Source organism: Erythrolamprus reginae, chromosome 1 (genome assembly GCF_031021105.1).
Source record: "Erythrolamprus reginae isolate rEryReg1 chromosome 1, rEryReg1.hap1, whole genome shotgun sequence".
Classification (NCBI taxonomy): Eukaryota; Metazoa; Chordata; class Lepidosauria; order Squamata; family Dipsadidae; genus Erythrolamprus; species Erythrolamprus reginae.
The window spans coordinates 404,796,246-404,811,797 of NC_091950.1; the positions used below are offsets into that span (position 1 = coordinate 404,796,246).

The 15,552-nt window shown below is 40.3% G+C and overlaps 1 protein-coding gene across 1 annotated transcript in view; it reads left to right on the forward strand.

The window, feature by feature from the left end:
• LRWD1 (leucine rich repeats and WD repeat domain containing 1) overlaps positions 1-15,552 on the forward strand; it is a 54,167-nt gene that overhangs the window by 7,493 nt on the left and 31,122 nt on the right. The gene's annotated exons all lie outside the window — the stretch shown is intronic.

Consider the following 15,552-nt stretch of genomic DNA (forward strand, 5'->3'; position numbering starts at 1 on the left):
CACATGCGTGGAAATGATTTATTTGTCAGATGCCATTTGGTTCGCTGACACAAGAATCTAATTAAAACACATAAATAACCATGAAGAAACAAAGTTACATCATGTAACAGATGGGAGAGATGAAAGGAGAGATAGGAATGATAAAATTGACAAAAAATTCAAAATATAATAGAAAATGAATATGAATAAATAAATGAATAAAGATAGTAGAATTGAGAGTGGAACAGACAGAAAAAAGTAGAAAATATAGAACAGAAAATAATAACAGTCAACAAAGAACTTGAAGAGTCCATCATATTTTTAGAATGGGAAAGAACATCTTATCATTTAAGATTTCAAAAATAGCAGAAATCTTAGCTGAAATAATGCAAACCAACAAACAATAAATGATGAGAGATAAATGAGGCATACAGAGTTCATACAAATTACGCAAGGAGATATAGACTCCCAAAAGAATTACATGTAAAATGTATAAAAAGAACAATTAGGGATTGTTCTTAAAAAACAAGGGAGGAAACATTCAAGTACTTCGTGATACGAACCCCTCGTCATATGAAATTTTCGTGATACGTACCCGGGGTTCGGAATTTTTTTGCCTCTTCTTACGAACTTTTTTCGCCTTATGAACCCACTGCCGCCGGTGGGATGCCCCACCTCCGGACTTCCGTTGCAAGTAAAGCACCCATTTTTGTGATCCTGGGATTCCCCTGAGGCTCCCTCCATGGAAAGTTCCACCTCCCAGAATAGCAAAAACGGGCGCTCCGCTGGGCGCCGCCACCCGTCTGTCACCTTCCGAAACAGCCAGGGCGCTTCTCTGCGTTCTCCCAAACGCCAACCCCAAAAGTTCGGCAAAAGTTCGGGTTCGGGAGAATGCTAAGGAGCGCCGCCGCCCATCTGTCACCTTCCGAAACAGCCGGGGGGTTTCTCGGCGTTCTCCTGAATGCCGAACCCGGAAGTTCGGCAAGGGTTCGGCGTTCGGGTTCTGGAAAACGCCGAGAAGCGCCGCCACCCGCTGTCACCTTCCCAGAAGAGCCGTGGAGCTGTCGGCCGGTCGGGAGGCTCAAATGGAGGTGGGGAATCCCAATAGGGAATTCCAGAGGCAGAGCTTTGACATCACGGAGACGTCCTTCCTGGAGTCCACGTTTCATGAAGTTTCAGCCAACAGGGAGGTGACACGAGGCTGGCTCCAGGCTTTGGTTAATGCCTCCTTGAGGGAGGGGTCCTTCCCACAACCATTAAAGGAAGCGGCTGTGAGGCCTCTCCTCAAGAAGTCTTCCCTGGACCCAGCTGGATTAAAAAACTTTCATCTAGTCTCCAACCTATCCTTTTTGGGAAAGATTATAGAGAAAGTGGTGGCACTCCGGCTCCTACGGTCTTTGATGAAATAGATTATCTAGACCCTTTTCAATCAGGTTTCAGACCTGGCTACAGCACAGAAACTGCTTTGGTCACACTGATGGACTAAGAGAGTTTGTTTCTTTGTTTCTTTGTTTGACTTCTATGCCGCCCACTCCCAGTGGGACTCAGGACGGCTTACAACAATATGAAAAAAATACAGTGCAATAAAAAAGAAGTCAAATATTAAATTAAGACTAGATATTAAAATCTACTACTCATACATAGTTTGGCCATGACAGATGTAACGTTCATGATCCCCAGGCCTGCCAGCAAAGCCAGGTCTTCATAGCCTTTCAGAAGGCCAGTAGGGTGGGAACAGTATGGACATCAGACAGGGGGAGTTGATTCCATAGAACCGGGGCAGCCACAGAGAAGGCCCTCTGTCACAATCCCATCAACCTTCATTGCTTAGTCGACGGAACCTGGAGAAGGCCAACCTTGTGAGATCTTATTGGTCTCTGGGGGGTATGCAGCAGGAGACAGTCCTGTAAACAGTCTGGTCCTAAGCCATGTAGGGCTTTAATAACCAACATCTTGGTTATTGGTGGGAGTGGGAGTTGGATGTGGGAGAAACTGTGATACAGTGATTCTCCTCCTATCTCTCTGGCCAGTCGTAGTCAGTGTTGGTAGGAGGACAGAGGTCAACCCCCAGTGTTGGAATGACCTGCCTCCCGCTGGTCTTCGGATCATATGTGCAGATTATTATTATTATTATTTATTAGATTTGTATGCCGCCCCTCTCCGTAGAGATGTGCGCATTTGCGTGCACCTTTTAGTTTAGGCATGTGCACACGTGCAGTTTGGGCACTCAGTGTCTAAAAGGTTCACCGTCACTGCCATAGGTGTTCAATCAGTGCCGTTTAAATAGTTATTAGGTGTCTCTTCACATTCTCTTTACCGATTCAATCTTCCAATATAACATTCAGGAGTTACTTTAATTAAATAACTTCCTTCCTTGTAATCATGGAGTAGTTAGATATAACCCATTAAATATTTTCACAATCCTTCATGTAAGTATTTCCAGACTTGTATGTTTTTCATTTGTCAGTAGGTGGGGCTCTCAGTTTAAATTTCAGTGTTACCACTAATCAATCTTATCATAATTTTAATAATAATTCAATTATAAAAGCAGAAAAACTTTTAAGCCAATAATTCCAGTGTTTTAAAATGCCTTCCCATTACCTCATCTTAAGAGTCCAATTTTCTGTATTTTTAAATTTTTATTGTTTTTCTTTTTGTCTTTAAGGCTTTTTCTTCTGATCTGGTATTTCTCTCAGTATGCTTAATCACAGCTTTAACAAATACAGTGGTACCTCTACTTAAGAACTTATTTTGTTTCGTGACCAGGTTCTTAAGTGAGGAAGATAGGCTGTAGCCTGATATATACATTCTTATCTAGTGCTCGCAATTCTAGCCCAAAAACTATGCAAGTCTTGAGACTTGACCTATGCCCCATATACATGATTACACTTGACATTTCAGAAGGTACAAAAAGTACATTTTATGCTTACAATCTATTCTCACATTCTGTGCCTTGCTTCCTGTGAGACACAGCTGCGGTGCTGAAACGCAACAAGGCATGAAGTCAGGAAAGGAACATATTTTGCATGGTGTAAAGATACGTTGCCAACTGCTCTTTAGGCATATAGCTTGACAAATATAACCACAGACAAACCACAAGTTCCTCTTTTGTCCCATCACATGTACTTTTGTTTCTGTATTTTTGTTTCTGCATTTTGACATCATATTACCTTGTTTACTTTCTGTATAAGGCAATATTGACAGCTGACATATGATTGGTTAACACCACTTTTTCTGTATGCTTTTGGAAATGTATAAAAACCTTGAAGGACAACCCTGTGGTTGTTCAGATGCTCTTTGATGTCTTCTGAACCGCATGTAATAAACCTGAGTTACTCTATCTCGTGGTCTCTGTTCCCTACCTGGTAAAAAAAAGTAGTTTTCCCACTACATAAGTAGAAACTTTTGTAAGTAGAAGCAATTTTTCCCATAGGAATCAATGTAAAAGCAAATAATGCGTGCAAACCCATTAGGAAAGAAATAAAAGCTCGGAATTTGGGTGGAAGGAGGAGGAGGAAGAAGAGGAGGACAGTTGCTGCCAAAGGAAGAAGGTGAGCTGAGAGGAATAAAAAAAATCCAAAACTTTAAGTCTTTAAAAAAAAGAGGGATTCTGAGGTGGCGAGGAGGACCACGCGCCTCCCACACACCCAGCGTGAGGCTGCCTCCCATACACTGCACCAAAGAGAGAAACCCAGGCGGGCGAGAGAGGGAAACTTCCCACTCCTTTGATCGAAAGGCAGCTGCTGCTGCTGTTACCTGCTTTCCCTTCCTTCCTATGCTGAAGGGCTCCCCTCTCCTCTCACTCACTTGCTTTGTAGCTGGCGCCTTTCCTTCGCTGTGGTGACTCCTCGGTTTGGCTGAAGTCGAGTTGATCCAACCGCGGCTAGGTGCCCCCTTTTGCCTTTCTGCACCCAGATGCTCCGGGAGGCAACCTTGCACCGGGTGTATGGGAGGCAGCACAAGGGAGTCACCACAGTGAAGTGGTTTATTCCCTCTCCAAGCGCTCAGAGAAAAGAAAATGCTTCATTTGCTCTGGGCTGCCCAGAGCGAAGGGAGTGTTTCTTTTCTCTGGGCACTGGCAGAGGTTTATTCCCTCTCCAAGCACCCAGAGAAAGGAAAATGCTTCGTTCGTTCTGGACTGCCTAAGCCTCCTTTAGTACCACCAAAGAAAAGCTCAAGATGGCCAGGATTAAAGGGGGAATGGCAGGAAACTGGCTGGGCCTTCATGCCACTCTCAAATTTCCGGGGAAATTTTTCCAGGCTCGGGTTCTTAAGTAGAAAATGGTTCTTGAGAAGAGGCAAAAAAAATCTTGAACACCTGGTTCTTATCTAGAAAAGTTCTTAAGTAGAGGCGTTCTTAGATAGAGGTACCACTGTAGTTCTGAGCAAATAGTTCTGTATTAATCCTTGGGGTTAGGTTTTAAGTGAAAATGAATCCTCTCCCCCAGTTCCAGTCACTGTTCACCTACTTTGCTCCAGCACCGTCTTAGTTGTCCCAGCTTTTTGGCAGCCATCTTTACCCTGCCTCTTCTCACCACAGCTGAGAGGGAAAAATAACCGAGGTCAGTCAGGAGAGCTCCAATTCTGCAATTTCACTGGATGCCCCCCTTTGCTTCACTGCCCCTACAGGGCAGCTTTGGCTCCTTTTGAAGCCCACCAACGGGGAGCACTTGGCATGGAAGCATGGAGATCCGCTCCTCGTGTCCGATCTCGCAGCGACATCAGCCAGTAGAGTAGAGTAATGTAGTCTGTCTAGTGTGGTTAAGGCAGTGGCCCCCAAACTACGGCCCGGGGGCCGCATGCGGCCCACTGAGGCAATTTATCCGGCCCGCAGCAGCCCATGAGACTTTATCAATAGATATAATAAGCTCCCGAATCTCCTGTCAACTCACCGCGGTCTGCTGCTGAGCGAGGAGGCGGTACAGAGGCAAGGGGCAGGGAGAAAAGTGGGTCTGCAATTGGCCCCTTTCTTTGCCGCCTTTAGAGAGAGAAACTGTTGCTGCCCTATGGCAGAGCAGCAACAGTTCCTCTCCCTAATGACGAGAAAGCAAGGGGCCAATTGCCTCCCTGCCCCTTGCCTCTGCACCGCCTCCTCCCCACCTCTTCCTCCACGGTGAATGGACAGGAGATTCAGGAACCCCCCTGAATTTGCCCGAACGGAGGCGGCGGCTGCTTCAAGGGACCAACAGCCGGTCCTTCTCGGCGCTGCATTGCTGCAGCCTCCGAGCTCCGCTGCTGTCCCCGGGCACTATTACCTCTAAGTTGTGCTGAGAGAGAAAGAGAGAGAGAGCGGAGAGAGAAAGGAAGAGGGAGAGATAGAAAGGGAGTGAAAGAAAGAGGGAGATAGAAGGAGAGGGGGAGAGAGAAAGAGGGAGAGATACAAAGAGGGAGAGAGAAAGAGAATGAGTGAGAGAAAGAAAGAGAAAGAGAGAGAGGGACAGAGAAAGAAAGAGAGAGAGAAAGAGGGAGAGATAGAGAGGAAGAGAGAAAAGGGGATAGATGGAAAGAGTGAGAGAGAGAAAATGAGAAAATGATGGAGAGAAAACGAGGGAGAGGAAAATGAAACAAATGAGAGAGAAGGAAGAAAAGAGAGGGAAGAGAGAAGTGGAGAAGAAGGAGGGAGGGAGGGAAGGAAGGAGAAATGGAGGGGGTTTGTTGATTTAAGTTTAAATTTACTTGTTAATAAAGAAGTATAAATTACTTTATTACTTAATTACTTCTTTATTTTAAATATTGTATTTGTTCCCATTTTGTTTTTTACTTTAAATAAGATTTGTGCACTGTGCATAGGGATTTGTTCATAGATTTTTTTTATAGTCCGGCCCTCCAACAGTCTTGAGGGACAGTGAACTGGCCCTCTGTGTAAAACGTTTGGGGACCCCTGGGTTAAGGCATCAGTGGAGAAACCAGGAAACCATGAGTTCTAGGCCCACTTGAAGAACAAAGTCAGTTGGGTGAACTTGGCTCAGTCAGGAAGGAAGCAATGGCAACCAGTTTTTGAAATCTTGCCAAGGAAACTTCAGGGACTAATCCAGGCAGTAGCCAGGAGTGACTTAAAGACACCCCCAGCCCCAACATTCCAATAGCAGAGCTAATGGTTGAACTGTGGAGCCCTTGTTGAAATAGAGATACAAAAATGTGCTGACATTTTGGTATAAATTAGTATATTGGTGTAAATTGGAATAAAAGACCAGATTATCTTCGGGACCATCTTCTGCCTTGCATATCCCAGCGGCCAGTTAGGTCCCACAGAGTTGGCCTTCTCCATGTCCTGTCGGCCAGACAATGTTGACTGGCGGGGCCTAGGGGAAGAGCCTTCTCTTTTGGCAGCCTTTGCCCTCTGGAACGAACTCTCTCCAGAGATACGTACCTCCCCTTCCCTCCTGGTCTTCGGTAAAGCTTTAAAAACCTACCTTTGCCGGTGGGCATGGGGGACATGAGTAGTGAGACTGTCTCTGGCCAATATGAGATATGATTGGATTGGATGAATGTGTGTGAGTATACATGGGGTCTTTTGAAATACTTTAGTAAATTTTCATATTTATTGTTATTAGATTTCTTATACAGTGATACCTTGTCTTACAAACTTAACTGGTTCCGGGACGAGGTTCTTAAGGTGAAAAGTTTGTAAGACGAAACAATGTTTCCCATAGGAATCAATGGAAAAGCGATTAATGCATGCAAGCCCTAAACTCACCCCTTTTGCAAGCCGAAGCGCCCGTTTTTGCGCTGCTGGGATTCCCCTGAGGCTCCCCTCCATGGGAAACCTCACCTCCGTACTTCTGTGTTTTTGTGATGCTGCAGGGGAATACAATACAAGGTGCTTTTCAAAAATGGTTAAACCATCAATCAGAGTCACCTTTATTTTTTTTACTTTGATCAATATAATTTCAGACAGTTTCTCTGGCTAATAAAAGTCATTTCTTTGCTTTAGTTAGTCTGGCTCTGAGTCAGGTGTCATGGACAAAGATAAGAATGAACAAGTTTGAGAGCTGGATTTATATCAGGCCATAAAGGATTATAACACTGAATACCTGATTTTAGCAGGTGGACTCTCATTCAGAAGCCCCTTTACACATAGTCCTCACTTAATGATGGTAATTAAGTCCGGAAACTCTGCTGCTAAGCAATGGAGTCATGAGGTGTGACATACGACACTGGCAAGTTGCAATGGCAGTTTTGGCACTTCAGGTTGCCCTCATTAAGCAGATTTTCTATAGTTATAAAGTGAGAATGTCACATGGCTGTAACCTAGCAATTTCCTTCTGGCTTTCCCATTGATTTTGCTTGTGGGAAGCCAGCAGGAAAGGTTGCAAATGGCAATGGCAATGCAATGACCATGGGACACTGACAATTGGAAATGTGGGACTGTTACCAAGTGTCTAAATCATGACTGTATGACTATGGGGTACTGCAATGGCCACAACTTTTGAGCACAAGTCATAAGTCTAACTTGTTCAGACTTGTTTATAACGTTGAATCATCACTGAAACAATGGTCCTTAATTGAGAACCATCTATAACCAGGTTTCATTTAGTGATCAAGACAGATTGATCATTGGACAGGCAGAAACAAGTGGAGATAAGTGCTTCCTCAGATAACCAGGCCCTCAGTGCTTTAAAATGAGAAGCTTGAATTGTACATGGAAATGAACTGTTAATCACTGCAGCTTATGGTGCATCAGGGTCACATGATCATAGACACCACTCCCAACATTACCTGTGTTACGGCGTTCTGGACCAGTTGATGGTCTTCAAGGGCAGCTCCATGTAAATCACATTACATCCAATCCTGAACTGACCAGGGCATAAGGAACTGTCCAAAGAGCCTACTGGTCCAGAAATTGAATAGCTAGCACACCAGATGTACCTATGCAAAAACCCTCTTGGTTATGTACTTATGCAACAACCCTTTTTGTACCAACAAAATCAGCATAAGAGGACTCCATGGTTATGAATGGGGGAAGTGCTACCCCACGAATAGTACTAACAATGTAGTATCTCCAAATTCAGAGGATCCCAGATACGGTCACTCAGTCTTGTCAAGATTTAGCCTGTTTCTCCCCATCAAGATACACAGAGGCCCCAAGCCCTGGATTTCAGCAGCAGCATTCAGTCTACCTGATGTTGAGATGTACAGCTGGGTATCATCAGCATATTGGTGGTGCCTGACCCCAAACTGACAAATAACCTCATCCAGAAGTTTCATGGTAAACAGAAGGGGAGAGAGCATGAAAACCTGTGGCATCCCACAAGTGATGTCTCTCTCCATCTTCCAATGACTTATTTCAAGCTTCATCTTTCCATATATGCAATCATTTCTTCAAGTAACTGTTTGTGGTCAGATATTCATTTCCTCTTTAGATTCCTGCGTGCTGCAAAATCTTAAAAAAACAAAAAAAAGCAAATGTTGGAGGCTTCAAAATACTGAAGTGCAATTAGTCACATTTATAAAAAATGAAAATAAAGCTTTCATGGAAATAAATGGCACTGGAGGTAGTATTTACATTGCCTCCTAGATAGATAAATCATAAAAATAGTAATGCTTTTTAAAAGATGATTACATTAAGTTTGGTGTATGCCAAAGGGAAATTTCTATTGATGCTGAGAATCCCTGTTGTAAGACAAGTCTAGCTTGCATGGTTTCAACATGGAAATAAGTTATGAGTGTAATAAAGAACTCTGATGTTTTTATGTATCAGACATTTTAGTTTTTGACTTGAGTAACTGGGAGTTCTGTTCTTTCTGGCTGCACAACTTGTCTAAAATAGGGAAGATTCAGCTGATCTAAAATAAGTAAATAAGTGAAGACATAATTAAAAACATGAGAGAGAGATGGGGTCAATGGTTGCAGCGCCACGGGGCTCCCTCGTTCTTATGAGGGAAGCCCCGAATCCCTACCGTTTGGGGATCCTGGCTCTTTTGAACCGGGCCCGATCCTCCCTGCAGGGGAGATGACGTAGGGGACACTACTGGGGGCTTGTTTTGGGGCCGGCATGCCCCACTAGGCAAACCGGCTTTGTCTCACGCTGGCGGTGGTGCGAGGTCAGCCATGCCTCCATGCCTGGCCGACACTAGCCGCAAATGACTTCGCAATACAGAGATTGAAGAAGCTCGGAAACACCTGGAAAGAGAATGGATTTCAGCAATGGCAAGGCAAAAAATGCTTAAGCGATGTGCTGGTGAGTGCGGAGGGATGGAAAGAAACTTAAAACGGACTGTTTTTATTTTTTCTATTTATCGAAGCAGAAATGCCTGGAATTCATGCGGAAGTGGCTGATCAGCTATGAGGCAATTAGCGGAAAGCTTTAAAGACATAGCAAATTGCCCAAAGTTATTTTTTGGGGTGAGGGTATCTAAGGAATTTAAAGATTTGGAGCTTGAATTGGGATTCTATTTGGATTTATCAAGGTTTTTTTCTTCTTGATGATGTCACTTCCCTTTATAACTGACGAGAATGATCAATTGTGATAATCTACTGTCACCTTCAGGTCGAAGGAGTCATTACAAGGAGTTTTATGATGCAGTTAGTGCCAGATGGCTCTTTATTTTATTTTTCTTGTTGGAAGGCTGTAGCTGTTTAATATCTATGTATACTGCTGAAAAAAGATTGTCCCCAGGTTTGTTTTGGAACATGGCTAGTTGGAAGAAATTTCTTTTTTGTAACTGGGAGGGGATATTGGACACAATCTAAAGGACATATTGGACAATCTCAGTGAAGATAGACTGGAGTCACATCTGGGCAAGTATGGAGCAAGAAACATAAAATGGAAGTATGGAGGCTGACAGGATTTTCAAAGAAGAATATTTATATTAAAGGACTTAAATGGACTTAATTTTTTTAATTGAACTATTAATTTAAACTAGATTCTAATTGGACTCTATTATATGGAAAGTCTAATGAAATTACAAGGAAGAATCTGTTCTGATGGAGGAGGGATTAATTAAATATTATGATTTTAATTTATTTTAATTGAGTGGCATATGTAATATTGTTTAATTAAGATATTTGAAACTCATAAAATTACTCTGGTGGGTAAAATCTTGGAATAATGAAACAATATTATTAAAAGTAAAGGATTACCCAAAGGCAGTAAAGGGAGATATTGTGGTTATGGGTGATTTCAACATGCCTGATGTTGACTGGAATATCCCCAGTGCCCTTACATGCAAAAGTAAGAATATAGTAGAGGCCTTTACAGGAGCAGCTCTGGCACAGCTAGTTAAGACACCAACTAGAGGGGAGAATATTCTAGATTTAGTTTTTACAAATGGGAATTGGGTTTCAGAGGTTAAGGTGGGAGAAAATGTAGGTTGCAGTGACCATCTATGTTTGTGGTTTGATGTAAAAACTGATTGTGAGCAATCCTATACTGCAACCAAAGTATTGGATTTCAGAAAAACAAATTTTAATGCAATTGGTGAATATTTAAATAATGAATTAAAGGGGAAGTATAAAATGGCAGGAGCAAGCACCCAGTGGACTGTATTAAAAAGGCCATCTTAAAAGCCACTGGACTATATGTAAGGCAAATAACTAAAGGTAAAAGGAAGAAGAAACCGCTATGGTTTAGCAATGATGTAAGGGCTATAGTCAATGAAAAACAGGCTTCCTATAGGAGGTATAAAGAGTCTGGAAGTATAGCTGATACAGAGGTGTATAAAATAAGACAGAAGGAGGCGAAACAGATAATATATGCTGCTAAAGCCTCAAAAGAGGAAGAAATTGCCAAATCTGTAAAGAAGGGGGATAAAACCTTCTTCACATATATTAGTGATAGGAAGAAGAAAAACTGCAGCATCACGAAGCTTAGTACCAGGAATAATACATGCATTGATGGGAATAAGGAGGTCGCTGACCATTTCAATAGCTACTTCTGTTTGCCTATTTGCCGATGACTCTAAAGTGTGCAATAGGGTTGATATTCCTGGAGACGTCTGTAATTTGGTAAATAATTTAGCTTTACTAGATAAATGGTCAAAGCAATGGAAACTGCAGTTTAATGTTTCCAAATGTAAAATAATGCACTTGGGAAAAAGGAATCCTCAATCTGAGTATTGTATTGGCAGTTCTGTGTTAGCAAAAAATTCAGAAGAGAAGGATTTAAGGGTAGTGATTTCTGACAGTCTCAAAATGGGTGAGCAGTGTGGTTGGGCGGTAGGAAAAGCAAATAGGATGCTTGGCTGCATAGCTAGAGGTATTTTATTTATTTATTTATTTATTAGTTTTGTATGCCGCCCCTCTCCGTAGACTCGGGGTGGATAACAAGCAGGAAGAGGGAGATTGTGATTGTGATCCCGCTATATAGAGGGCTGGTGAGACCACATTTGGAATACTGTGTTCAGTTCTGGAGACCTCACTTACAAAAAGATATTGACAAAATTGAACGGGTCCAAAGACGGGCTACAAGAATGGTGGAAGTTCTTAAGCATAAAATGTATCAGGAAAGACTTAATGAACTCAATCTGTATAGTCTGGAGGACAGAAGGAAAAGGGGGGACATGATCGAAACATTTAAATATGTTAAAGGGTTAAATAAGGTTCAGGAAGGAAGTGTTTTTAATAGGAAAGTGAACACAAGAACAAGGGGACACAATCTGAAGTTAGTTGGGGGAAAGATCAAAAGCAACATGAGAAAATATTATTTTACTGAAAGAGTAGTAGATCCTTGGAACAAATTTACAACAGACGTGGTTGGTAAATCCACAGTAACTGAATTTAAACATGCCTGGGATAAACATATCCATTCTAAGATAGAAGTCTGACGGCAGAAAAAGACCTCATGGTCTATCTAGTCTGCCCTTATACTATTTTTTGTATTTTATCTTAGGATGGATATATGTTTATCCCAGGCATGTTTAAATTCAGTTACTGTGGATTTATCTACTACATCTGCTGGAAGTTTGTTCCAAGGATCTACTACTCTTTCAGTAAAATAATATTTTCTCATGTTGCTTTTGATCTTTCCCCCAACTAACTTCAGATTGTGTCCCCTTGTTCTTGTGTTCACTTTCCTATTAAAAACACTTCCCTCCTGGACCTTATTTAACCCTTTAATATATTTAAATGTTTCGATCATGTCCCCCCTTTTCCTTCTGTCCTCCAGACTATACAGATTGAGTTCATTAAGTCTTTCCTGATACGTTTTATGCTTAAGACCTTCCACCATTCTTGTAGCCCGTCTTTGGACCCGTTCAATTTTGTCAATATCTTTTTGTAGGTGAGGTCTCCAGAACTGAACACAGTATTCCAAATGTGGTCTCACCAGCATTCTATATAGTGGGATCATAATCTCCCTCTTCCTGCTTGTTATACCTCTAGCTATGCAGCCAAGCATCCTACTTGCTTTCCCTACCGCCTGACTGCACTGTTCACCCATTTTGAGACTGTCAGAAATCACTACCCCTAAATCCTTTTCTTTTGAAGTATTTGCCAACACTGAACTGCAGGAAAATGCAGGAAATTGTATAAGGGCAGACTAGATGGACCATGAGGTCTTTTTTCCCGTCAGTCTTCTATGTTTCTATGTTTCTATTTAAATGAAGATTTAAAAACTCTTAAATGGATTTTCAAATCAAATTGGACTTTAAATTGATTTTAAATTGGACTTTATTATAAGGAAATATAATAAATTTTTTAGGAACAAATTGTTCTAATGGAGGAGGATTTAATTTAAGATTTAGATTTTAATTGAGCTGAATTGAATGTTCAACTAACATATCTGAGATTTTAAAAAAGTTTCTTGGAAATAATGAAATATTACTGTTAAAAGAGAAATTGAAAATGGTTAGGTTTGATAGGGTTGTTTAGCTTTAATGATTAATGTAAAGATTAAGATTTTAAGTGAGTTGCATATGAAATAATGATCAACTAAGTTACTTTTTGAGACATATAAAATTATTTCGATGGGGACATTATTAGGATAATGAAATAATACTATCGAATATGAAATTGAATTGAAAATGTTTAGGTTTGGTAGGATGATTAATATTAATGATTAAGGTGTAATGATTAATTTGGTTAATGTTGTTGTCGATCCAAATATATAGATGAGAAGGACTATGGAATTATATAAGTAAATAAGCAGATAATCTATGATGAATGTAAAAAGAAAAAGCTAATGATATTTGCTGATATTTTTTTTAAGATAAAGAAAAGGGAATAATGATATACTAGAAATGTTTATTATATTTTTAATTTGGAATATGATTATTAAATTTAATTTAATTTAATGATCTTTTCCCCCTCTTTTTTCTTTTTTTCAAAATGGAATATGTTGATTTTATTGGATTGAAAATGTTATAATTAGAGTAGGGCAGATGATTCCACTGGTTTACAGTACCTCCCCCCCCCCAGAACAGGGTATGACGATGGATTGAAAATGTTATGATTAGTAAAGGGAAGATGATTACACTGGCTATACAGTGATTTTTTTTTCTTTTTAGAATAGGGCACGATGATGGATTGAAAATGTTGTGATTAGTATAGGGAAGATGATTACACTGGCTATACAGTGACCTTTTTTGTTTTTAGAATAGGGCATGATGATGAATTGAAAGTGTTATAATTAGTACAGGGAAGATGATTACACTGGCCATACAGTGACTTTTTTTGTTGTTGAATAAGATAGGATGATTCTATTGGATTGAAAGTGTTACGGATTGAAGGCCTTATAACATTTTGATCTAATTAATTTGATGTGATTAAGAATAGTAACAACCTAAAATGTATACAGTGTTTTTTTTTTAAAAAAACTTTTTTTAATCATATAAGGAATTGGAATAATTATTTTTTGGTCCAGATGTTAAATCGTGGCATTGGTTAATCTGTGTATACCAGAACTGCAAAAATGATATACTGTATTGTAAATTAATTTGAAATCAATGGTATCTTTTTTTTCTGTACATGTGATTGGAGAAGAAAAATTTAAAAAAAAAATCACCCAAAAAAATAATAATTAAAAAAATTAAAAGTATTGTTCAGTTTCATAAAACGCCAACTGAATATCCAAGCAACATCCAATGATAATATTAAGCGAGGAAATCCACCTGTGAGGAATGACACCTGCCAGATTTGCCTCCCAGCGTCCCTGTTTAGGTCTTCAACCGCCACCGCCCCCAGCTTACCTTTTAAGTCTCTACAAGATCTAAGGGTGCCACTTCCCACCCCAGCAACAATATCTATTAAAAGGGACAGAAAAATTGATAACACTTATTCCATATTTTAAAATCTTTCCCTGATCATTAAGCAAATTGGCTGGCTGAACATTGGCTTTGGTTATCGTTTGAAATTAATGGGGCGAGGAAGAAATAATTATCTTCTTCCATACCTCCATGACAATTGGGAGTAATGCTGAAAAGGAAGTCATATGCACTTTGTTTCAGTCTATTTTCCCAGGATTTGGATGAGATGTTCTGCTCCTGAAGTGAAGATTTGTTTATCTTTCTGGGATATTCTCTTTGGAATATATTTTTTCCTTCTGGCTACAGCTTTGCTTTGAAGACCTAATGCAAACAGATGTTTATGGCTAAGAAAAGTGAGACTGAATGAATTCGGAAGGACTGAAAAAACTCATGAACAAGGCTTAATACTGACATAGAAACATAGAAACATAGAAGACTGACAGCAGAAAAAGACCTCATGGTCCATCTAGTCTGCCCTTATACTATTTCCTGTATTTTATCTTACAATGGATATATGTTTATCCCAGGCATGTTTAAATTCAGTTACTGTGGATTTACCAACCACGTCTGCTGGAAGTTTGTTCCAAGGATCTACTACTCTTTCAGTGAAATAATATTTTCTCATGTTGCTTCCGATCTTTCCCCCAACTAACTTCAGATTGTGTCCCCTTGTTCTTGTGTTCACTTTCCTATTAAAAACACTTCCCTCCTGAACCTTATTTAACCCTTTAACATATTTAAATGTTTCGATCATGTCCCCCCTTTTCCTTCTGTCCTCCAGACTATACAGATTGAGTTCATTCAGTCTTTCCTGATACGATTTATGCTTAAGACCTTCCACCATTCTTGTAGCCCGTCTTTGGACCCGTTCAATTTTGTCAATATCTTTTTGTAAGTGAGGTCTCCAGAACTGAACACAGAATTCCAAATGTGGTCTCACCAGCGCTCTATATAAGGAGATCACAATCTCCCTCTGACTATAAGTAATATTGAAAAAAAACTTAAGTGAAGGATTACCCTTTCCTATTTCATATAGAGGGAGACAGTAAGCAACAACTGTGTGATGGTCTGAGTATAAACAGAACCAAAGCGTCCTGAATATAATTTAGTCTCTGGGTTGGCTGAATTGCTGGTACAGAACATTTGATAAATTCATGGCAAAATATACCCAACACTCCAATTGATAATAGCTTAGATTAGAAGCCTATAATAGCAAAGTTAACTCGCTGCAGAATGATGTATTTATTTATTAGAATTTGTAAAACAAAAATGAATTTGCTATGCAGAATGGTTTACTATGAAGTCAGCAAGCACTAGAATCCGACAAGCTAACATTAGCCATCTGAAAAAACCTAGAATACTGAAAATGCCTTAGAGTTTATCTGGCTGA